Genomic DNA, 24,592 nt, shown 5'->3' on the forward strand with positions numbered 1-24,592 from the left:
GCACAGAAACGCTGTTTACCTTCCCGCCGGAGCAGTACCTATTTATCTACTTGCACTTTGACGTGCTTTCGAACTGCTAGGTTCGAAACAATGGGAGCTCACCCCGTCACGGGGATTCGAACCACCGACCTTCTAATCGGCAAGTCCTAGACTCTGTGGTTTAACCCACAGCGCCACCCGCATCCCATAAATTACTGGACTCTTATTTCCATCAGCCAACATAGTGATTGGTCAGAGTTGTAGTCCAAAGCTATATAGAGGGTGCCAGGTTCCCCACATCCCTTGAACCAAGAGTAATAGAACTATGGCCCTGTAAGATTTAATACTGCATAAGGATTCAAGGAATGTAAAAAATGCAGGCTCTGCCAATGCCAATTTAACGTTACATAAGCTCTTGGTGATATATTAATAATCAGCTGCTAAGATTTTCTCTTCGCTATTGTAAGGGAATTGCTGAGACTAGATATAAAAAAAGAGAGTAACTGACAGCTTTAAGAATCTAGGTTCTTTGTACTCTTCCTAATAGATTCATAGCAGGTGATAATTAACTCCCCTACAGAACTGGAAAGAGACAAAGCTTCTTTCCACATAAATGACCAAAAAAACCGCCAACCCATCAGGAAGATCTAAATCAGAAATCCAAAAGAGCTATCCATTACACACTAAGCAGAAATGAATGGGGAAAGACCAGAAAGGATGATCTGCAAGTATACAGAGATTTGTGCATTTAGTTGAGGTTACAAGGGTCTAATAATTCATGTCTTCCATGCACTTAAAAAAACCCCATTCATAAAGAAGGTGTCAAAAACATGATAAGCAACCAACTCTTCAGCGTTTCCTGCCAAGGCTTTAGAGGCCTCCCTACTTAAAACAAAATCCCATGACAGCTGATAGAAGTTTTATGAACTGGCAAATGCAAGATTGTCACAATTTAATGCTTTACAGTAGAAACACAAAGAGATAATAGTGAACTGGCTGGACACTGAACAGGATTGAAGGCTCTCTGAGAAACAAGAGGTATCTCAATGCTCAGGCAAAAGTCAGCATACCCAGTAGAATGCAATATTAAAAAGGAAAAAGAAGGGAACAATGCATCACATGTGGTGGAAATGTAAAAAGATAATGAACTTTTGGGAAATTATTTATAAGGAGCTAAAAAAAATATTTTAATTAACTTTCATCAAAAAAACCAGAAACCTTCCTTTTAGGTATCATGGCTGCAGACATTCTGAAAGAATTGAGGAGGGTATTTATGCATGCAACCACTGCCTCAAGAATGCTGATAGCCAAATGGTGGAAAGGAGATAAAACACTAACTAAATTGGAATGGCAGGCGAAATTATTTGATTACGTGGAACTGGCAAAGATGACAGGAAAAATTAGGAACCAGACAGACCAAAAGTTCAACAAAGAATGGGATATATACAGATTGTATTTAAAAGAACATTGTTCCCATATGAAATCATTGACATGCTTTGATTAACTTCTGCCATACTGATGTTGGTCTCTGTGTGTTGCCACTGTGCAGTGCTTGGAGTCACAAGACTCTGTTTACATTCCAGAGATTCCATACTGTTGGAAGTCTCACGGGAGAGAGGAGATGGATGTGATGTTTACTGGTTTCCAGTTCCTTTGTTCCAGTTACTCTCTGTCTTTCACAGAGAGAGGATGTTTTCTTTTCTGTCTGCGTAGCTAGAAATAAAGCATAGCGATGTAGCTCATAAATCTCATAACTTCTGTTGCTTTGAAACTCTGCTGAATAGGAACGTGCTTGGAGCCTTATCAGAGGATCAGGTCGTTAATTATCGTCAGAGGAGAGAACGAAGGCTCGACCGGAGGAGTCGCTCGGTCGAACACAGGTTCCGACAACTATATGCTACAAAGATTATAGATAATTTGTGATAAGTTAAATGTCATACAATTTGCAGTTAACCAGGAAACGAAGGAGCCATGCTGAGGAAGATGGAAGTCTTAACGTATGGAAGAACTTTATCTTATATGTAACATTTTCTTTGTATTTGATGTGTTTTTTCTTTTTTATTCTTGTGATGGATGGATGCAATATTTAAAATCAATAAAGATTAAATGCAAAAAAAGGGGGGAGGAAATGGGAGTGGAGCCACATAAAGAGGAGTGCAAGTTGGGGATGGGGGGATGGAAAATGGGGATGGGGTGGGATTAGAGAAGGGAGAGTGAAAGGGTCTTCTTGAGCCCTTTGCAACTTATGGTACCACGGATGATGCTCCAGGCATCTGGCAGGCTAGAACCCTGAAGAGAAGCACTCCAGTTACAAGGCAAGAATGTGCTGCAACATTACATTTCATGGCAGGTCCCACTTGTATATTCCAGGAGGCGGGCTTCAAGATTCTGTCACACTCCAGGATGACCAAGAAACTGAATCCAGGGTGAGGCTATTAATGTGGAAGAGCAGACGCAACAATATGAATGACAGATCCATAGGTGGCAGCAAAATGGGGGTAGAGGGGCAAGTGTCTCCCCAAACAAGGAGCCTGCCCTCCCACTTGCTTCCCCCACAAAAAAAAATTCTGGCCATTAATGTCATACTGTTATTTTGCTTTCACTGCTAACTTACCTAGAAATGTACTTTTGTTCCTCCCTGCCAGATTTCTTTTTTGGTTCCACTGCTGCTATCTCCAAAAATTTCCTGCCTCCCATCGTAAGAGGTATATTTGCAGTCAAATAAATTAAAGGTAAAGGTAAAAGATAAAGGACCCCTGGATGGTTAAGTCCAGTCAAGGTGACTATGGGGTTGCGGTGCTCATCTCACTTTTCAGGCTGAGGGAGCCAGTGTTTGTCCACAGACAGCTTTCCAGGTCATGTGGCCAGCAGGACTAAACTGCTTCTGGTGCAACGGGACACATTGACGGGAACCAGAGCACATGAAAACATCGTTTACCTTCCTGCCACAGAGGTACCTGTTTATCTACTTGCACTGGTGTGCTTTCGAACTGCTATGTTGGCAGGAGCTGGGACAGAGCAACAGAAGCTCACCCCGCTGCCGGGATTCGAACCGCCGATCTTCTGATCGGCAAGCCCAAGAGGCTCAAGGGTTTAGACCACAGGGCCATCATTTCATCACACACAAAGTTGGCCATCATTTAGATAGCAAGGTGTGGTGTGCCTTCCTGCACTGAAGGGAGTGCTTATAAACTAGAGCAATGGGGCCATTAATGTAGCCCTTCTTCCTTCCCACTCATCTTAGGTTCACCCAGTGTTGGCAGTAGAACTCCACTCTTCAGACTGGAGAGTTGAAACCACCACGGGGGAAGGAATTGTTCATAGTAATCAGCTCAAAGTTATCAATGCCTGTGGCACACTATCTCTGTGGGAAAAGGGATAGGAGAAGATGGTGGAGAAGATCTGGAGGCATGAACGCAGCACAGAATATTATTTCATACTTTTATTTTTCCATTTTCAACAGCTGGATGGTTTATAACAAGCTTTGCTTCTGCCGAAACTTTGCTGATGGATCTCCCGATTGCTCCTGGTCTGCTTAATTCCTCTTCCAAAATGAGCATTAAGCAGGCACAAATATCTCAGTGTTTCCCATCCATTTAGACGTCGTCTCTGGCATATTACGGTAAGATGAGACGAATCAATGAGAAAATGTGCATCAAGGTAGGCATTTTACAGCTACTTTAGCCGAGTTCAAGTCTATTAAACAGGGAAATGAACCTAGAGGAAAGTCACTGCGCAAGGCATCTCTCAGTTTAATAACACTTGCATTCGAATTATTGTTAACTTCTAACTTATTTCAGCCTTGCTCGGGATAAATCATTTGAAAGGAAGAAGCTAAAATTGCATATTAGCAAGTGGAAGGCAATATTTAGCTACTGGAAGGAAGAGAAGTGTGCAATGTATGGTCATAAATCTGGGAAGCATCAAAGCTGGCCATCATTTAGGTAGCATTTAACTAATAAACAATTGTGGTTCAGGATGATGAAGTGGTCTGGTGCGTTAATGAATTAGGATGCAATGCAAACCCCAGTTGCTGCCCAGTGGAGCTTAATGGAGTTTGGAGACCATTGGTGCATCTGTAGCCCTGCTGCTTATGCCAGCCAGGACAGAATGGGAAGGAGAGCAATCAAATCACTGAATCAGCCTCCCAGTGATTACTCCATACATTTCCAGAGTTCCTTGGGAAGAAGGCTTGATTAGCAAACCACTCAGTGAATTGTTAACTCTCAGAGGGGAATATGGCAGACTCTCCAAGTGTCCTTGTTTTCCAGGGACAGTCCCGGATTTACAGAAGCCGTCCCAGTTTCTGATTTGATCCCAGAATGTCTCGCTTTTCCTTAGGACATCCCTATTTTCATCAGAGAAATGTTGGAGGGTATGGAAGTTAGGCTAGGGTTGCCATATTTCAAAAAGTAAAAACTAGGACAGAAAGACCTCAATATTGTTGAGGTTTCTAAAGGAAAACCCAAAGGCTGTTGAACTTTTTTTTTAGACAAAACCCAAAGTTGTTGAGCTTTTTTTAGTAAAAGCTACAAGAATTTTCAAGGTATGGAGCTTTTCTGGGCATTTTTGACACAATTTAACACCCGTTGCCGGTTTTCTAGGTCATTTGCCTGATTTCCAAAAAATAATCCAGGATGCCATTTTCAGAAAATCAGGTTGTATGGCAGCCTTATGTTATGTGACCCCTGAGCCAAGGAGATAAGTAACCATACAACCTGAAGGCAGCCCTGTATAGCCTTAAAATTTTTTTTTTATGTCCAATGTTTTTTTTAATGGTTTTATATATGCAGGAAGCAAGCCAGTCAGATGGGTGGGGTATAAATAATAAAATTATTGTTGTTATTATATAGGGGGTCCCTATTTCCATCGGGAAAATGTTGGAGGGTATGATAAGCATTTCTTAATAACTCTTAGCATCCTTACCAAACTCCTGTTCCCAGAATTCTTTGAGGGAGGCTGTGACTGCTAAAATAGTGTAAACCTGCTTTAAATGTATGGTGCAAATGTGGCCTTAATGCAATCTCACGGAAGCAGTGGGACCAGCTTAGAATCCAATGGCTCTTGAGCCAGCTCAGCTCCTCCTCTTGAACACCCCATTTCAAAGCTTCCCACTGGTTGTTACTGGTGGGGTTCCCTCCTGCAGAGCTTCTGTCTACCTGGCCATTCAACAGATAAAAGGGGGAGGCCCACCCCAGCAGAGTGACGTGCTAGCAGAACCGGGGGGGGGGGGATTACCCTACAAAGGCTGGTGGGATAAGATGGAGGGACACCTCCACACAGTCCACACACCCAGTCTGGCACAAAACTGCTTTATAGACCTTTAAAGCCCTAAACAGCCTTGGTGCAGTATACCTGAAGGAGCATCTCCACCCCCATCATTCAGCCCGGACACTGAGGTCCAGCGCCGAGGGCCTTCTGGTGGTTCCCTCCCTGTGAGAAGTGAGGTTACAGGGAAGCAGGCAGAGGGCCTTCTTGGTAGTGGTGTCCGCCCTGTGGAACGCCCTCCCACCAGATGTCAAGGAAATAAATAACTATCTGACTTTTAGAAGACATCTGAAGCCAGCCCGGAATTAATAAGTTTTTAATATTTGGTGTTTTAATTTGTTGGAAGCAGCAACTTCAATGCATTGTTGGAGCTGGGCAAAGGGACTATTTGATCTAATATCCTTTAACATCACTGATGCTGGTCTCTGCAGAATAATGGCCATTTGGCTGGGCCTTTTAAAGCATCTGTAGTTTGGCTGAGTTTTGTTGGACCAGTTGCTGGGTTTTTGATTTGTGTCTGCCTATTTAGGATTTTATGGTTCAATTTTATCGTTGTACTATTGCAGGGTTTGTCTTATTGATTTATGGCTTTGTCTATTAAAGCTGTTGTAGTGGATGTTTTAATTTAGTCTATTTTACTATCCACATTGCCAAGAGAAGACCGTCATTAAAAAAAAATGGGGGACTTGATTACAATAAATAAATTCTAAACATTTTTTAATTCTCAATCATCTATCCATAAACCAACTCTTAAGCACTTTCATATTTTCTTTTTCCAGATATACATATATGTTAGAGAGGCAGAACACAAGAGGTTCATGCGATGAAAGGACCAATGTGCTCACTCTTTAAAAGACCATTTGAGAGGTGTTCTATACTTGTGGTCACACTTTTGTAACACAGATTAATTATATGCTGAGAAGCATGTGCTGTTTGGGGATGTGGGTGGTGCTGTGGGTTAAACCACAGAGCCTAGGATTTGCCGATCAGAAGGTTGGCGGTTCGAATCCCCACAATGGGGTGAGCTCCCGTTGCTCGGTCCCTGCTCCTGCCAACCTAGCAGTTCTAAAGCACATCAAAGTGCAAGTAGATAAATAGGGACTGCTCAGGCAGGAAGGTAAACTGCGTTTCCGTGCCCTGCTCTGGTTTGCCAGAAGCGGCTTAGTCATGCTGGCCACATGACCCGGAAGCTACGCCGGCTCCCTCGGCCAATAAAGCGAGATGAGCGCCGCAACCCCAGAGTTGGTCACAACTGGACCTAATGGCCAGGGGTCCCTTTACCTTTACTTTATTTTATGTGCTGTTAAGAAAGCACTTTATCCAGCTGCTTATCTAGGACACCCCCCAAAAAATCACTTGCACACACACCTTTGTGCCACTGTGAGAGAAAGACAGGAAGCTTCTCCTGTGTTTGATTTTGCAATGATGCACATTTACATCATACACTCCATCGTCTGAGAAACTGCACCCCCAGAAGGGGCCAGTTTTGCCAACCCCTAGGTATGCCTCTGACTTTATCCGTACAGTGGTACCTCGGGTTACAGATGCTTCAGGTTACAGACTCCGCTAACCCAGAAATAGTACCTCAGGTAAGAACTTTGCTTCAGGATGAGAACAGAAATTGTGCAGCAGCGGCACAGTGGCAGCGGGAGGCCCCATTAGCTAAAGTGGTGCTTCAGGTTAAGAACAGTTTCAGGTTAAGAATGGACCTCCATAATGAATTAAGTTCTTAACCCAAGGTACCACTGTAGTTCCTTATACTGTACATTTTAAAGAATTAAACATATTTCTCCTTCTCCTCTGCCAGGCCCCTGCTTCAAGAAGCTAAAAGCAATCAGAAAACTTTTCTCAAATTATTTATAGAAAAGAAAACAGCCCTCACAGTGGCAGAGCTAGCTGCTCGGGCACCCGGAGCAGCCACATGCCGTGCCCACAGGGGTGGGGTGATCCACTCAAGGGGGTGGGGCTATCCACCTCGGGGTGCGTGATCGACACAGCGTCAATCTGCCCGGGGGGTGCCCTATGCCATGGCGGCAATCCACCCAGGGTGGATTTTGTCACCCCCCCTCAGGGATGACACCCGGGGCAGCCCACACCCACCTTCTCTTCCTCTGAGCCCTCACCATTGGCTCTGGGTGCAAAAGCTTCTTCTTCTTCTTCTGATCACTTGTAGCCGAGTAAGATTGTCTTCCATAAACACGGTTTTTAACAATGAGTCCATAAGTTACTGTAGAGGCCAATTCTGGATCCACACATCCTTCCACAGTGGGGACATTGGTTTCTGGGCAGGAATTGATCACGGTGAGGGTTTGCCAAGCATCCCTTCCTCCTAGCACGTTTCTCCCTTGTGTCCTGACTTCAAGTGTCTTCAAAGCCCATGACACCTTTGGTGAAGGCTTTTATCCAATTGGAGATCTTGCAGGCAAGTGTTTCCCAATTGTTGGTGTTTATACTACATTTTTAAAAAAAATGCCTTGAGACAGTCTTTAAACCTCTTTTGTTGACCAACATTACACTTTCCACTTTTAAAGTTTGGAATAGAGTAGTTGCTTTGGAAGAGGATAATCAAGCACTTGAATTTAAACATATATGGGAAGCTTTGGGGAAAGCATTCACTGAACTGTCACAAAGAATAGAGGCCACTAACGGGCCAAATTAATTAATTTACTCTTTATCTGTAGCGGTGAGTTTTGAAGCCAACTGGATTAATAATCTGCCATTCCAACCATGCTCATTTTTTAGCATTATGACTACAAGACAATTAGTCTCAGTCGCTGTTCTGCACCTGCCTTATGATGAAAGGTGTCCAAACACATGAAGTCTGAAATTATACATTTTAACTGTTCCACGGGGTTTTCTTTTCTTAAGTAGGTTGGAGGCAAGATTCAGCTTGACTAACATCCTTTGTATAAAAGGGAGAGAAGTCACCCTAAGTGGTTCAGGCAGCAATTACCAACTATCCCAAAGGGGAAATTAAAATACACACACACCCTCGAACAATTACAGTGACTTTGAGCCAAAACACATGTTATAGTGGATTACTATCAAAAATGACCTCCAGTATCTCATCCTCCCCTTTCTCTCTTCCAGACAGGAGTGGAGAACTTATGCAGCCCTCCAGATATGGTTGACCACATAGAGACAGGAGTTGTGGTCTAGGTCCAGAAACATCTGCAGGGTCAAAGGTTCCCTGCTACCACTGCTGTTAAGGTTTAGTTCCATTTAAGTAACATTGTCCCTGTTGCAGATACCAATATAGTGCAGTTTGAAGCAACTGGAAACATAAGAGCTAACTTCTTTTGGAATAAAACATTGTCCAGACCCATAAAAAATATTGTTCAAACTTTTTACCAGCAGAAAGCTTCAGAACAAAACAGAATACATCCAAATATTTGTACAATATATTGTGTTATCTACAACCGGCTCAGCATCTTGCCTATGAAATGTGAAATAATCCAGACAGACCTAGAAGCAAAGGTCCCTCTCTCTCTCTCCACAGCCTGCAGGCTATTCACTCTTGCTTCAGGAGAGCTTCATTTTACACCTTCACTCCAATGAGTTTGAGGGATGTGGGTGGTGCTGTGGTCTAATCCACCGAGTCTCTTGGGCTTGCTGATCAGAAGGTCAGCGGTTCGAATCCGCACGATGGGGTGAGCGTCCGTTGCTCTGTCCCAGTTTCTGCCAACCTAACAGTTTGAAAGCCTACTAGTGCAAATAGATAAATAGGTACAGTGTTTCCGTGCGCTCTGGCTTCTGTCACGGTGTTCCATTGCTCCGGAAGCCATTTAGTCATGCTGGCCACATGACCTGGAAAACCTGTCTGCAGACAAATGCCAACTCCCTCAGCCTGAAAGCAGAAGTGAGTGCCATAGTCAATTTCAAATGGACTTAACCATCCAGGAGTGCTTTACCTTTACCGTTCAGTAAGGGAGATAATGATTCACAGGCAACTCACTTTCAAAATGGAGATTTTGAAACCCAATACCTCTTACATGATCTAAGGTTACAACCCTCACATGCTACCTACAGAGAAACAGCAATCAGCTAGTTAGTCATTAACTTATGCAACCAGAAGCTCAACATGCTCTCCTTGGCTTTAATATAGCCCCTTTGAAGAGGCCCATGTTAAATCTTCTGCAATATACATTTAGGCATTCTCATTTCAGAATCAATTAAACCATTATACTTAAGAGACACATCATGTGATTCATCTTACTCTACTCCAGTGTTTCCCAACCTTGTGCCTCCAGCTGTTTTTGAACTACAACTCCCATCATCCCTGACTAGCAAGACCAGTGGCAAGGGATGATGGGAATTGTAGTCCAAAAACAGCTGGAGGCACAAGGTTGGGAAACACTGCTCTACTCCATGCCATTAGCAGCTGCTGGTGGTAAAGGTAAAGGATTCCTGTATGGTTAAGTCCAGTCTAAGATGACTATGGGGTTGTGGTGCTCATCTCGCTTTCAGGCCAAGGGAGCCGGCGTTTGTCCACAGGCAGCATTTCGGGTCGTGTGGCCAGCAGGACTGAACCGCTCCTGGTGCAACTCTGACAGAAACCAGAGTGCATGGAAACGCCGTTTACCTTCCCGGTACAGTGGTACCTATTTAGCTACTTGCACTGGCATGCTTAGTACCCTGGGACAAGGGAAAACCCAGAGAATGTGACACAGTAAGGCATCTTTCGGCCAGAGGCCATTACCTGCTGTAATGTGATATTTGGGCTGCAGAAAGCATTGTGCCACCTCAAGTAGCTTGCGAATAATGCTTTTCTACTTCCCACATTGCCCCTGGTCTGCTCTTGAACAATTCTTTTTAATTTAAATTCAAAAGGCTTTTATTTTTTTCAAATTGACACCATCCCATGTGCCAAGGGTATATAAATCAAAATCCCATATACCTCAATGTTACGTGCTTTTGACATTGAAGTTTCACTTAGGCGAATATTACTCCATAAACAGCATTTGATTAGATTTGGGGGTTGAAATAGTCCACAGAAAGCCAGGTTTAATCATTTGTTTGATTAAAAAGGCAAGGCAGAGCTCCCATTACATGGTAGGAGAAGCTCACATTTTAAAATCTCCTTCACAGAATCCTTCAGACGCATTTTAGGTACTACTGATGATGCCCTTTATCGAAATACTTGGTCTTTATAACTTTACAACTTTTACAGTTGCCTCACTTTGCCTCACTTGAACTTTATAATTGAAAACCAAACCAATGACCTTTAACCGAGGGGGGTGGGATGTGAATGTTGGTGAATCTTAGCCCCGGAACTACATATCTTTTGTTCCTTTGAAAAATCAGACCCTTTACAGTCTTCAGTCAGTATTCATTTTCCTTACCCCACCCCGTTTTCTCAGGGGGGAGAGAGAGAGATGCTTTAAGGCTTTTTTTCTGACATAATGTACTGATAAAGCAAGAAAAAAAGAGTATTGGTTTTGCTCCACTTAATAGCTGCTTAGTACAGTGGAAATTATCTGCCTGATTATCTGTTCTTTCAGAGGGCCCAAATGGCGCTTTGCTGAAAAATAATTGCTTCCAATTATTCCACCGCTTTCTCTTTAGCTTTTAATTATCATGTTTGAACTTCCCATTCTCACCTCCATGAGGGAATCATAGTGTCTGTTTACTGCCTTCCCCTAATGTCATTGCTCTGCCTAGACCTATTGCCTCCATTTTCCTGGCACCGCCCTTTGCTGCTAATTTTTTATCTCATTTTATTGGTGTTCTACAGCAAAGCAAATAATCTCTTCAGCTCCCAGGACCTTCATGGAAACCTGCTCTCAGCATGGCCAAGAGAATTTGGAAGTGGGAGAAAAGCAATGACAAACCTAGACAGCATCTTAAAAAGCAGAGACATCACCTTGCCAACAAAGGTCCATATAGTTAAAGCTATGGTTTTCCCAGTAGTGATGTATGGAAGTGAGAGCTGGACCATAAAGAAGGCTGATTGCTGAAGAATTGATGCTTTTGAATTATGGTGCTGGAGGAGACTCTTGAGAGTCCCATGGACTGCAAGAAGATCAAACCTATCCATTCTGAAGGAAATCAGCCCTGAGTGCTCACTGGAAGGACAGATCCTGAAGCTGAGACTCCAATACTTTGGCCACCTCATGAGAAGAGAAGACTCCCTGGAAAAGACCCTCATATTGGGAAAGATGGAGGGCACAAGGAGAAGGGGACGACAGAGGACGAGATGGTTGGATACTGTTCTCAAAGCTACCAGCATGAGTTTGACCAAACTGTGGGAGGCAGTGGAAGACAGGAGTGCCTGCCGTGCTCTGGTCCATGGGGTCACGAAGAGTCGGACACGACTAAATGACTAAACAACAACAAACTTTCAAAATATCTGGATTCATGTAACTAGAGGCCGCATCTATCTAAATATCCCAAATTTTTAAGATTTATATCCCATTGCATAGGAAGAGCCCAACTGGGTTGAGCTATCAGTTCTCCACGTCCTGGTTTTCCACCAGGACTAATGTAAAGAAAATTAAAATCTTAAAGCAAGGAAGAAAACAACCAGCAGCCAATATGGTACTTGAAAGCCCCACCACTAAAACTTATAAGCATGTCGAAATAAAAATGTCAAGCGTAGAGATGGGAGACTTCTGGACCTTCAAATTCTCCAACTCCCATTTGTCCCAGCAGCATAGCCAACAGTTAAGGATGATGGGAATTGTAGTCCAGTATCATTGGGAAGCCCACAAGTCCCTATCACCAACCTAGGGAACAAAATCTCTCCTGTACGTTCGAAGCATTGTACAAATGCATGATTGTAATTATTGTTACAATACTCCTAAAATTGACCATGCCTCTGAGGGCTCATTCTATCATATGTGGTGGACCTGCAAGAAGGTCCACCACATGGACCTTAATAAAATAAAGGGGGGAATTAAACGACTTATCCCAAGAGGCCAGAAACCTTCCTGATGGCGATACTAGACTGTGAAATCCCAAATATAGCCTAATGGTATTTATTATACATGTGACTACAGCAGCAAGGATTCTCTAGGCCCAGAAATGGAAGGAGGAGAGAACACGCTCAAAGGAAGAATGGTTGATAAAAATCGTGGAATATGCAGATATGGCAAAATTGAGGGCACTGATAAAAGGTTCAAATTTCAAATATTTTAAAGAAGACTAGAAACCCTTTCTACAGTGGTACCTCGGATTAAGAACTTAATTTGTTCTGGAGGTCCGTTCTTACCCTGAAATTGTTCTTAACATGAAGCACCACTTTAGCTAATGGGGTCTCCCGCTGCTGCTGCGCTGCCGGAGCACGATTTCTGTTCTCATCCTGAAGCAAAGTTCTTAACCTGAGGTAATATTTCTGGGTTAGCGGAGTCTGTAACCTGAAGCGTATGTAACCTGAAGCATATGTAACCCGATGTACCACTGTAGTTTATAACAGTAACTATTTTTATTGCATTAGCCAAAGGCCATGGCAACATCCAAAGAAGGAAAAAAGAAAGAATAAAAACAACAGCGGTCGCTACATATGCAGTAAAACCATGGTCAGATCCAACAAAATTTCTTATTTCTTATTGTACGGAATAAAAAGTAATTCTCAGAGTCCCCTTTGCAATTGATTGCTAGCCCATCCAGTTCTTTCTTCCTATTTTTCCTAGCTGCCAGGAAGATAGAGAGCCACCTTATAAATCACAGAGCCATCAGTATCACTCAGCAGCTATTTCATCCTCTCCGCCCTTTCTGGTCTATATTAAAAGTTATTTCCCATATGCAAAGACCCACAGCGAGAAGTGTAAGAAAACAGCAGAATATATTAAGAAAAATGTTAGAGAGGATGAAATGAAGTAAGACAGAAAGTTAAAATTGTATGTAATTTTGGGTTTTAAACATTGGTGTTGGGTGAGAGAGAATGCACTAGTTCTGTTGAATTGGAATATAATTGTTGAGTAACAAATGTAACTTTCTATATGGAAAAAAGAGTAAAATATAATAATAATAATAATAATAATAATAATAATAATAATAATAATAATAATAATAGACCCTGCCTCCAAGCCTTGGCATGGTACTATTATTGTATTCTTCTACACACAGGGCTTATAGCCTCACAATACTCTAGAAGACCAGTTGGAAAGTAATGTCAAGGTATTTTGTATCTAAAGCACAGTTCTGTATAAAAGTACAAGTTTCTGGAGTTGGTTCTCCAATTAATCTAGCTAGTTTTGTGCCTTTCTCCTACACCCCAGCATAACAAGCAATTTTGCCACAACTAGCAATACAAAGGCAGGCAGATTTTCTACGCAGCTGCTGAATGTCTCACTTGTGAATTAATTATACGGTCACAGATCAATAAAGCAAGCACGTTACATAATTGAAACGAACAAGGGCTACAAAGCAACTTAATGAGAGAGAAAAAGCAAAAAGCTGAGAGACCAAACTAAGAATCATTCCACGAGGTCCCTTCTTTCAGGACTCTCACTTAAATGAGGAACATAAACAAGGGAAGTACTTGCTGAAGAAGAGAGACATAAGATTAAGGTTCGACTATCCACCTTGGCCAGCACTCTTATCTTCACTTGCATTCAATACATTAAAGATTAGCCTTGGTGCTCCTGCAAATGTATCAGGGCTGGGTAGCAGGCAGCAGATTCCATGATTTAGGAACAAAGAACAAGCCAGTGGTCAGGAGCAAAGAACCAGGTGGGAACAACGACCAAATCAAAAACCAGAATTAAGCAAATTTCCAAGGATACAGGAACATAGGGACACCTCATTGCTCAACCCAGAAGAATGGGAATAGAAAACCCTCTCTCTCTATGCCTTCCTTCCCAGAAGGATCCTATAGATTGGGCAGAGTCCAATCAGAAACTGAGATGACTGCCACCTGTATTTCAATGGTTGGCCAAATGGGGCAGCCCTATAAAGAGGTCCCAAGGTTGCTGGATCGAAGGGTAATACATGAATGGAAGCAATTTTTCCTAGGGCTGCCATACGTCTGGATTTTCCCAGACATTACCAGGATTTCAAAGGCAGAATTGACATCCGGGGGGGGGGGGGATTTCTGAAAGGTTGCAGTTTTTCCTGAATCTACGAGTAAGGCAAGTCTTCTCTCTCTTTTTGGCTCAACAACTTTCGGGGCTTTTACTATTTGAAATATGGCAACTCCATCTTTCATATGTGCATCTAGTACATATGCACATATGTATCTGGCTTCTCATCTACATCTTTACTTGATATGAAATTCAGAACACTAGAAAATGCTGCTGTCACTTTTCTCACCTTCACCAGCAGGCCTAAATCATATGCAAAATCCACGTGCTCTTAAGCCACCGAATTATGGGCCTCATTCAATGAGCTGAATAGGTCACTGGATGCCAGCAGGATGTTCACCACATCTAGGTCACTAGCTGTTGAGTGCACCTGCAAATGCATCAGGGCCACTTTGTTCAAGATACAGTGGTACCTTGGTTCTCGAACAGCTGAGGTTGTCAAACAAATCGGCTACCGAACACCGCAAACCCAGAAGTAACTGTTCCAGTTTGCAAACATTTTTCAGAAGCCAGACATCCAACGAAGCTTCCATTTGAGTGCAGGAAGCTCTTGCAGCCAATCGGAAGCTGCACCTTGGTTTTTGAATGGTTTCGGGAGACGTATGGACTCCCAGAATGGATTAAGTTCGAGAAACAAGGTACCACTGTACATAGGCTCCATTTCTGAGCAAACCATAGTGAATATGGCCACTAAGGTGCCTCTGAATTATTTCTTTAATTTTGTTAAAAATTAGCATTGTTGTTGTTATCCTACTTATTTATCATTACGATTGGCAGCAGTGACTTGGATGATGCCCATTAAAATTCTCCATGTACCTGACATCCAAATATTGAAAGAAATTCAGTGTGGCGCTATGGCAATTGTTCCATCACCTCGAGCTTCTCAAGGTGCCAGATGAAACAATCTCTCCTCTCCGCCCCACCACACAGAGCCAACTGTGGAAGGCATGAGGGGACATAGGGCAAGAAGAGAGGGAAAAACCCCATTAGGCTGGTGGAACTTGTTAGCTGAGTCCTGTCCATTGATCAGAACATCTGCACAAGGTCCTATGTACCGTATTTTTCGCCCTATAGGACACACTTTTTCCCCTCCAAAAATGAAGGGGAAATGTGTGTGTGTCCAATGGGGCGAATGCAGGCTTTCGCTGAAGCCTGGAGAGCGAGAGGGGTCGGTGCGCACTGACCCCTCTCGCTCTCCAGGCTTCAGGAAGCTATCCGCAAGCCTTGGGAGCTCCGCTGGAGCTCCAGTCGGGCTCCCAAGGCTTGCGGATAGCAACCTCCAAACCTGACCTGGTTTGGAGGCTGGCAGTGGGTGCTGCCTGCATCCCGAAGCCTGGGGCGCGCTCAACCATGCGCCCCGGGCTTCGGGAAGATATCCGCAAGCCTGGGGAGACCGGCGCGACTTCCCGCCGGGCTCCCTAGGCTTGCGGATAGCAGCCTGTTCTGGGGGCTGGGGTCGGGGGAAGCTCGGGCTTCCCCTGCCCCAGCCCTGTGCCTGGGGGGAAATAATTTTTTTTTCTTTATTTCCTCATCCCCCCAAAACTAGGTGCGCCCTATGGGCCGGTGCGCCCTATGGGGCGAAAAATACGGTATATAGGATGTTGCAAATGTATCTGTACAGTGGGGAAAATCACGACTATCCACTTCAGAGTCCCAGACAGGAAAATACAAGCGATGAATTCATAGAAATATAGGGCTGGATGTGAGGAGGGGAATAGGCAGTCAGCTATTCAGTCTCAAGACAACACCTTCAATGCTTTAAGTAGACATGTTCTTTGCTAAGTAAAATAGCAAGGTATTTCTTGTGAGTGGCTTGATCCCTTATCCTATCTCCTATACAATTTATTCTGTTACTTAAAGTAATTATTATTATTAATTAAATTTATGTACCACCCTCATGTCTCAGGGTGCTTCACAAGATAAAATTACAATATAGAACCACAAAATACATAATTTCGTTGTCCCCGAGAGGGGGCAATGACAATAAAGATATTATTATTATTATTATTATTATTATTATTATTATTATTATTATTATCAAAATATAAAAAGAAACAGCTGAATAACCCCCCCAAAAAAACCCCTCACATAAAAACAATTTTAAAAAAATTTTAAAAAAGAAAAAGCACAATTAAAAAGCAGTTTGAAATAATGTAAACAGTCATATACTAAAATGTATTGTGTTTGGAGTTTTTTTGTTTTTTGTTTTAGTTCACATTTTTTCATATGTCCAATCACTTGTTCATGATTACAGTTCTATCTCAGGCATAGTGAACCAATTATGCAATTTGCTGACAATCATAGATACAAGTTGTTAATATGCAACGCATGTTCCTGGCAAGCTGGGGAGCTGGGAGACTTCAAACAAAAAGACCCACAACACCTGCAATTCCTTAAAACTACTTCTGCCTGGAGCATTGCTTATGCTGGCTCCGCATTAACATACTGTAAGTGCCACATTTATTAAAATTCACTGAGGTGAATAAAACCATATGATTTGGATTTTTTTGCTCAACCATGCAAAAAGAGAACCCTAAAGTGAGTTGCTTATACTTGTGTGTTAAATGCTCGGGGGGGGGGGGGAGAAATCCCCCTTAAAAAAACTCTCACAGAAGCACCATCCCGAAATGGAGTATTGCTACTTAAGTTTGTGCATCGAATGAAGTAGTCCTACAGATGAGGATCCTGTGGTCCTACAGATATTGTCAGACTCCTAACTACCCCAGCCATCAGGGGTGATGGAAGTTTTAGTCCAACACTATTTATGCCACAGGAAACGGGTGTCGCGGTGTATCGAAAATATGAGATGCGGGTAGCGCTGTGGTCTAAACCACTGAGCCTCTTGGGCTTGCTGATCAGAAGGTCAGCGGTTCAAATCCCCGTGACGGAGTGAGCTCCCATTGCTCGGTCCCTGCTCCTGCCAACCTAGCAGTTTGAAAGCACGTCAAAGTGCAAGTAGATAAATAGATACCGCTCCAGTAGGAAGGTAAATGGCATTTCCGTGTGCTGCTCTGGTTTGCCAGAAGTGGCTTAGTCATGCTGGCCACATGACTCAGAAGCTGTATGCCGGCTCCCTCGGCCAATAAAGCGAGATGAGCGCCGCAACCCCAGAGTCGTCCTCGACTGGACCTCTGATGGTCAGGGGTCCCTTTAACTTTACCTATTTATGCCACATTATTAATAGTTTCTATAGTGTCACACAACTCTGATGCTGTTGTTCTGCTACAACAGAACAACACTACCTCTCTGAGCTCATTCCACAAGAGTGCTTCTATCATCATTTTTAAATCGTGTCCTCCCTAAAAGAGGGCACGTGTTGCTGTGAGACCTGGAGACTGACCTCCTGGTTGTGGGTGGGTATACTGGACAGCCACACCACCTGTTTGGTAGGTCCCTCATTGCTGGGTTTAATCTGGCCAATGGGGTGCAGTCTAAACAGATTGAGGGACCTATATATACCTATCCATGTGACCCAGAGCTTCCTCTTTCGGCTCGTGCATCGGAACACCCGCCCACCTCTCCCTACTTTTGTGATTGACCTTGCTATGCCGTTGTGTGTCATCTGTCATTGGGACAGGGGCATGGCAGGAATTTTCCCACTTGGCTGATTGGCTGTTGCCATTTGAGTTTCACCTACTGCGTAGCAAATTGTCACAACTTGTAAGGTTGCGGATAGGCACTGGTTCAGGTGATAGGGATGGGGAATGGTCTTGCCGTCCCTATGTGAAGGGTACTCTGTTAAAGGACTTCAGGGACTCAACTTGGTTTGGTCAACCCCCAAGAGGGGGTTGTGCCTGTGCCTGAGTCCAGGGGAGCATCTGGGGAGTGAACAGAGTCTGTTCCTGGGCTTTTCACTTCCCTCAGGTGTTCACCCTTGGCTGACCTATGCTGCAGCCCTAGGTCAGTGCTACCTGCAAGGGTGCAGGGAGCTAGTCGAAGCAGAGTCTATGCAACCACTCACTTTTCTGTAATCAATAAAGTTGTGGCCTAAATTCTTCCAAAAACCAAAACTAAAATTTGAGTCAAATGTGTGTTTATTTAGGGGGGAGGTCTCTGGGTCTGAACACACAACAGCTCAGTCCTGAAATAGGTTGGAGAGTGTGAGATTATGGGGGTGGGGGAATAGTATTCATATTGTTAACAAATGCCTCAGTTCCCTGAATCGTGTGAAAATTGTAGGGGTGCGATATTTGCCAAGGTTTGGTTCCATTTGGAACAAGGGATCTTTGGAGGATAATATCCAGTCAAGCAATTTTGACCTATTGAAACCAATGGTCTTCAGTAACTTTTAGCTCAGGGTCTACTCTGAGTACGATTGGATGTCACCCTTGAGGCATTTTTGTAATATTTACAGATTGAGCAGATATGGAAACAGACACTGTAACTCCTACAAACGGCAAAATCCACAGTCCCACATCGTGTCGCAGAGAAGTACACCCCCAAAAGGTCTTCTCCAGAGCTCCAAACTGGTCTCTCCCTCCCCTCTTCTGGGTTCTAAACGAAGTCAGCCTTCACACACACCCTGTTTGATGATATCATTCCCTGCCCTTTCTCCGACCGGTTTCTTCTATTTGGAACATTCTAGAATGGGCTCCGTATCACAAACCAATTGCCACCTCTGGTTCCAGCAGCCCTCAGAACTCCTGGTGGTTTGTTCTCAGAGAGCTCCCAGGTGAGGACCTCACTCAAAGAGTTTGGTTGTCCCCTTTACTCACATGAAGCTGCTCTTTTTGCTTTGTTTTACATACAGTGTTGGGGTTCCTAGCTGTTTTTCTGCATCCCTCCAGCCACAGGAGCAGAGGAGATAGAGAGCCAGGCAAGAACTTCACCAAAGGACCTGGCTAGCTGCCCATGAGGCTACTCAGGAGGAGGGCAAAGCTCTTGGAAGCCCTTGCTCAGATCATGATGAGGCTGAGGGCCAGGAAGGAAGGGAGGCCTCCAGCTCCTGTAGAAGACCCCAGTCTGAGTTGAAATATGGCTGAAGCAACATCTCCCAAGCTGCAGCCAGCCTGACCCAAAGAAATGGACAAGTAGAGATACAGAGTGGGTGATGAGACCTGGGGAAGTTCAGGAGCAGGGAGAAGGGAACACGTGTAACACTTATTTACAGCTGAGGGGCTATGAAACAGATGGAAAGATTCATCCAGTTGTGACTCATCAGGTCTAGAGTGCAGTTTTATTCTTCAGAATGCCTTTCACCTTCAGAATAAGAATGCAAAGGGAAACATAAGAGCCTTAATGAAAATGAATCGAGATACCAGGCTCACTGGCATAGGTAATTGAGGTAAGAATTGTGAAACTAATATTGCATGCTAAATTGTGAAAAATGTTTTTTAAAACTTCATTGGCAGAAATTGCTACAAAATGTGTTTAAGACAAAAACCTAACCAAAACAAAACAATGCTAATATTGGTGCAGGTAGTAGCTATGGCTACAATCTTATAGCCCCATTCTATGCTGGAATGAGGCCATGCTGGGATTTACTTCTGAGTGGACATTTCTTTGTTATTTTAAATGCCCCACTTCCACTCCTCCCAGAGGAGTTTCTCAAAGCAACTTGGAAATTAAAAAAGAGAGATAAAAAGCAATGATCCATCCATTAAAACACAAATAATAATATGGAAAAAGCAGCAAAAACACAAAAAGCAACCAGATATGTCAAGCATTTATCTGAATCCAGAAGCTTCTTTCAAAACAAAAATATTTAATGATTAAAGGTAAAGGACCCCTGACAGTTAAATCCAGTCGCGGGTGACTGTGGGGTTGTAGCACTCATCTCACTTTACTGGCTGAGGGAGCTGACGTTTGTCCTCAGACAGTTTTTACAGGTCATGTGGCCAGCATGACTAAACCGCTTCTGGCATACCACAGCAGTGCACGGAAACGCCCTTTACCTTTCCGCCAGAGCGGTACCTATTTATCTACTTGCACCTCATGCTTTTGAACTGCTAGGTTGGCAGGAGCTAGGCTCGAGAAACAGGAGCTCACCCCATCGCAGAGATTTGAACCACCGACCTTCCAATCGGCAAGCCCTAGGCTTAGTGGTTTAGACCACAGTGCCACCCATGTCCCTTATTTAATGATTGGCAGAACACAAATGAGGGGACAGGAAATTCCACATGCAGGACACCACCACAGATAAGGCCCGCTGGCACACTCCTGTCAACCTTGTCTCAGAAGGCTGTGGTACACACAACAGCTGCTTTAAATTTTACTATTTTGTTATTTCCTACATTTTAATATATTTTTAGGTTGCTGTATCTCACCTTGGGACCTTATGATAATGAGCAGGAAAGAAATCTAATAAAATCTAATAAAATAAATAAATAAATAATATGTTAGTATTGTTCTAGTAATAAATAATCACTCCCAAAAAACCCTTTAGGGTTTGTTGCTTTGCAATAAGATGAATCTGGAATGCAACCTGTCAAACAAGTACTAGGAAGGAGGACTTGAGGCCATTATCTAGCTACACTTAAGCACAATCATAGTTTGAACATTAATGCAGGTTTTACTGACATCTCCATCAGTGTTTGACACCCTAAGATTTAGGAATGATAGCCAGACCTTTCAAGTCCCTCTCAGAAGCATCTGATGATACACCACTAACAAAATTTGCTTGTACTGCAGCACAATGGCAACTGCACGTTCACTTTTTCCTCTTCAGTGTGACACAGAGAAGAAAATAGCCCCATGAGTTCTGCAAATGGTGGTTGGAACCATCCACTTGTAAGCTAGAAGAATGTTGAAGGTCACACAGTCCAAAATCACTCCATCTTAGGCTGTGCCACAGGCAAATTGCAGGAGCAAGCAAGGTTCACTGGCTGACATGCTACGGAACATACTTATTTTGTGACATCACAATACTTTTTCTTCCTGTTGGCCCCTGACAACCAAAGCCAGGAAGAAGAAGCAGGGTAGGAAGAACCAGAATGCCATGATCTCATGATGGGAAGGTAAGTTTGGCTAGAAGACAACCCATTTTTGCCACTTTCGGTAGCAGCCATGTGGTCCATTATTTATATCTGCTTACAAGAACGAATGCCTCCATGTTAAAGGCACCGAGAGGTATCAATTAAGAGATTCCCTCATCACCGCCTCCAAGAACTTCTGTTCTCTGTGGAGAAGGAATGACAACTCAGCCAGTTTAGTTGGCCATTTTAGTTGCACCCTTGAGAGGAACTACTTTCAAATTATCCACGTCTTCCACTACAGTACAGCAGCTCAGTGCAATGGTGGTCAGGTGTCCATTTAATGAAAGGGTGGGGTATTAATTACTATTATTAATAATAATTTTATTATTTATACCGTGCCCATCTGGCTGGGTTTCCCCAGCCACTCTGGACGGCTTTAAAGCACATAAAAAAATTGTAAAACATCAGACATTAAAAACTTCCCTAAACAGGGTTGCCTTCAGATGTCTTCTAAAAGACTTCTTGGGTGCCACTACTGAGAAGGCCCTCTGCCTGGTTCCCTGTAACCTCACTTCTCGCAGTGAGGGAACCGCTAGAAGGCCCTCGGAGCTAGACCTCAGTGTCCAGGCTGAATGATGGAAGTGGAGATGCTCCTGCAGGTATACTGGGAACGTTTCTCTGTGCTTGGCTACCCAGAGCTTAAATACATGACCTTTCACACACCTTTTCAAATACATGCATTTGGAGAGGATCCCTAACTTGGCCCAGAGAGAGAGAGAGAGAGAGAGAAGACCTTGTGGGATGTGAAACACAAAACACAAGAGCAGTGAAGTACAACATTCCTAGAGTGAACATGTTTACACACGGGGAGGAATGTTTCTCCAGACAGCAGGTAAACTTCCTGTTTCCTTCTAGGCTGGGACAGACTTCCTCTGCATGTGACTAGAGGTGGGTGTGGCCTCACCTGTGCAGGTAAATGACAAAAGCACAGGGCAGGGCAGCCATCTCTCTCTCTTTGACTACATGCATCAAAGAAGCAGCATCTGCTTAGCCAAAGATGCTCTCTTGGCTTCCAGCCAAGAGAGGACAAAGGGACTGTCTCCTTATGAGATAGTTTCCAGGTATATGTTACTTTTCTAAGCCAAATCTGCCTTCTGGGATCCGATTGTGAACAGAATGTGAGTAAACTCTTTTTATACTTTTATAGAAGACTGTGTTGTGTCTTATCTTTTATGAGGGAATAAGGGGAAAATACCAGAACAGTTATTATAGGGGCTTTAGCGAGCCTGAGCAAACGCATCCGCTGCAAGTTTAAAAAGGGGAATGTTACTCTGCCAAATTGTGAGCTTGTTAGCACAAGTTGGAAAGGCTATAATCAAACAATATACCCTCTCCTGCATCCCTGAACATTCCCACAGACCTGAAATGCAAGACCAAACTACTGATACAGGTAAAGGTAAAAGGTAAGGTAAAAAAAACCTTGGACAGTTAACCATAAGTCCAGTCAAAGGCGACTATGGGGTTGCGGCGCTCATCTCACTTCCAGGCTGAGGGAGCGGCGTTTGTCCACAGAATGCTTTCCAGATTATGTGGCGAGCATGACTAAACTGCTTCTGGCACATCGGAACATTGTGATGGAAAACAGTGCATGGAAACGACATTTACCTTCCTGCCGCAGCGGTGCCTATTTATCTACTCACACTGGTAGGTTTCAAACTGCTAGGTGGGCAGGAGCTGGGACACAGCAACGGGAGCTCACCCAGTCACAGAGATTCAAACCGCCAACCTTCTGATCAGCAAGCCCAAGAGGCTCAGTGGTTTAGACCACAGCGCTACCCACATCTCATATTATTGATTCAGGACATAACATTGAAGTCTGGGACAATACTGTATTATACCATCCCCAGATGACATAGCAATCACCTTAGAGCCACACTGGAATTCTCCTTGCTCCCTAATAGTTTTTCCAAATTCATGTTAAATCACTTGAAGGTCAAATTAACTCCCTGGCCAAATTAAAGAACCATTCATTGGAATATATATCCGTTCTCTTGAGATGTTACGAATCTCAGTGAAGTTTCACACCAGCTCTGCAAGAACCGGAGACCCACCAGCCTGGACATAGCTCACCCGCTATGTATTTTAGCCATTACAACTTCCCTTTCCCTTTATTTTGCTGCAGGCAGGCAGCAAAAGTTCAAGTAGTTTATCAAGAGCCTGGTGGGCAGGCGGATGGGCTTGGCTTGGCTTGGCTTGGCAAGCCACAAGTTGTACTCACTTGCTTCTGATCTTGCAAGAGAGTTATTTTCAGGCTGATTCGCCTGGCAACTTTCCCAACAAAAGTTTTGAGAAGATCATCAGAGTCAATGAGGCATAAAAATCCCAACAGCTGCTTAGCAATGTAAAGGAAAATGAAAGTTTATGCAGATAGAAAGCAAACCAATAGGTGGGAGCCAACATGAGAGGAATGATGAAACAGTCAGCAAAATGGCATCCTTCAGATACCTTTATTCTGTAGGAAAAGGTAGCAGAAAAGCTACTTGAGAGAAAACTGGGTTGCCGTCATTAAGCAGCCCTTCAGAGATCGGAAGGGGTGGGGGGAGGAATACAACAGCTTACAGGAATTTTTTTCTGGATTGTACTGATCATTGAGCAGCAGATAGACACTGATGAAAATGGGAATCTAGCAACAAGGGAGATGTCCTAGTTGCCAGAGAGCTGGGAGGATCATTAGAAACAGAGCTAAACTACAGTTAAGAAAGACTGAAAATTATTTTACCAAGTACAAGTTAATCTGAAGCATAATAATGATAATGATGATAATAATTTGTTATTTATACCCCACCCATCTGGCTGGGCTTACCCAGCCACTCTGGGCGGCTTCCAACAAAATATTAAAATACAAGAATGCATCAAACATTAAAAGCTTCCCTAAACAGGGCTGCCTTCAGATGCCTTCTAAAAGTCTGGTAGTTGTTTTTCTCTTTGACATCTGGTGAGAGGGCATTCCACAGGGCAGGTGCCACTACCATTTTGTTCCTGACCCACTCCTGTGGTTTCACATGGTCCCATAGGAGCCAACTCCTAGGGGCCAAGGGACCTTTGCCCCCCCCAATAAAATATTTGAGGGGTCTGAGTTCCCCGAAAGTTGATGGGCATTGCCATTCAAATGGTATGTGTGTACAATGCCATGTGACCAATTACACGAGGTGGGGCTTACCTCCCCCAACCCAATATTTTATTCAAGTTGGCACTCCTGCATGGACCACTGGCAATGATGGCTGCGGTTGATCAGAGGTGAAGAGCAACAACTTCGTAGTTTGAACCGAGTTTGTGAGCTTACCGGCAAGCAAGGTAACCATCAATTTGGGTACGGCCTCCATAGCTTAATCTAGTATCAAGCACAAG

The 24,592-nt window shown here is 43.6% G+C and overlaps 2 long non-coding RNA genes across 2 annotated transcripts; one reads left to right on the forward strand and one right to left on the reverse strand.

The window, feature by feature from the left end:
• Positions 1-1,414: 1,414 nt before the first annotated feature.
• Positions 1,415-21,089, reverse strand: LOC309335946. The gene is made up of 2 exons (XR_014153817.1): positions 20,838-21,089; positions 1,415-1,876 (listed from the first exon to the last, which is right to left on the reverse strand). It is a non-coding gene; the product is annotated as an uncharacterized lncRNA (long non-coding RNA).
• On the forward strand, positions 18,887-19,427 carry LOC309335712. The gene is made up of 2 exons (XR_014153648.1): positions 18,887-18,942; positions 19,058-19,427. It is a non-coding gene; the product is annotated as an uncharacterized lncRNA (long non-coding RNA).
• Positions 21,090-24,592: the final 3,503 nt, after the last annotated feature.

Source organism: Podarcis erhardii (genome assembly GCF_964252035.2).
Source record: "Podarcis erhardii genome assembly, chromosome: 1".
In the NCBI taxonomy this organism is placed as follows: domain Eukaryota; kingdom Metazoa; phylum Chordata; class Lepidosauria; order Squamata; family Lacertidae; genus Podarcis; species Podarcis erhardii.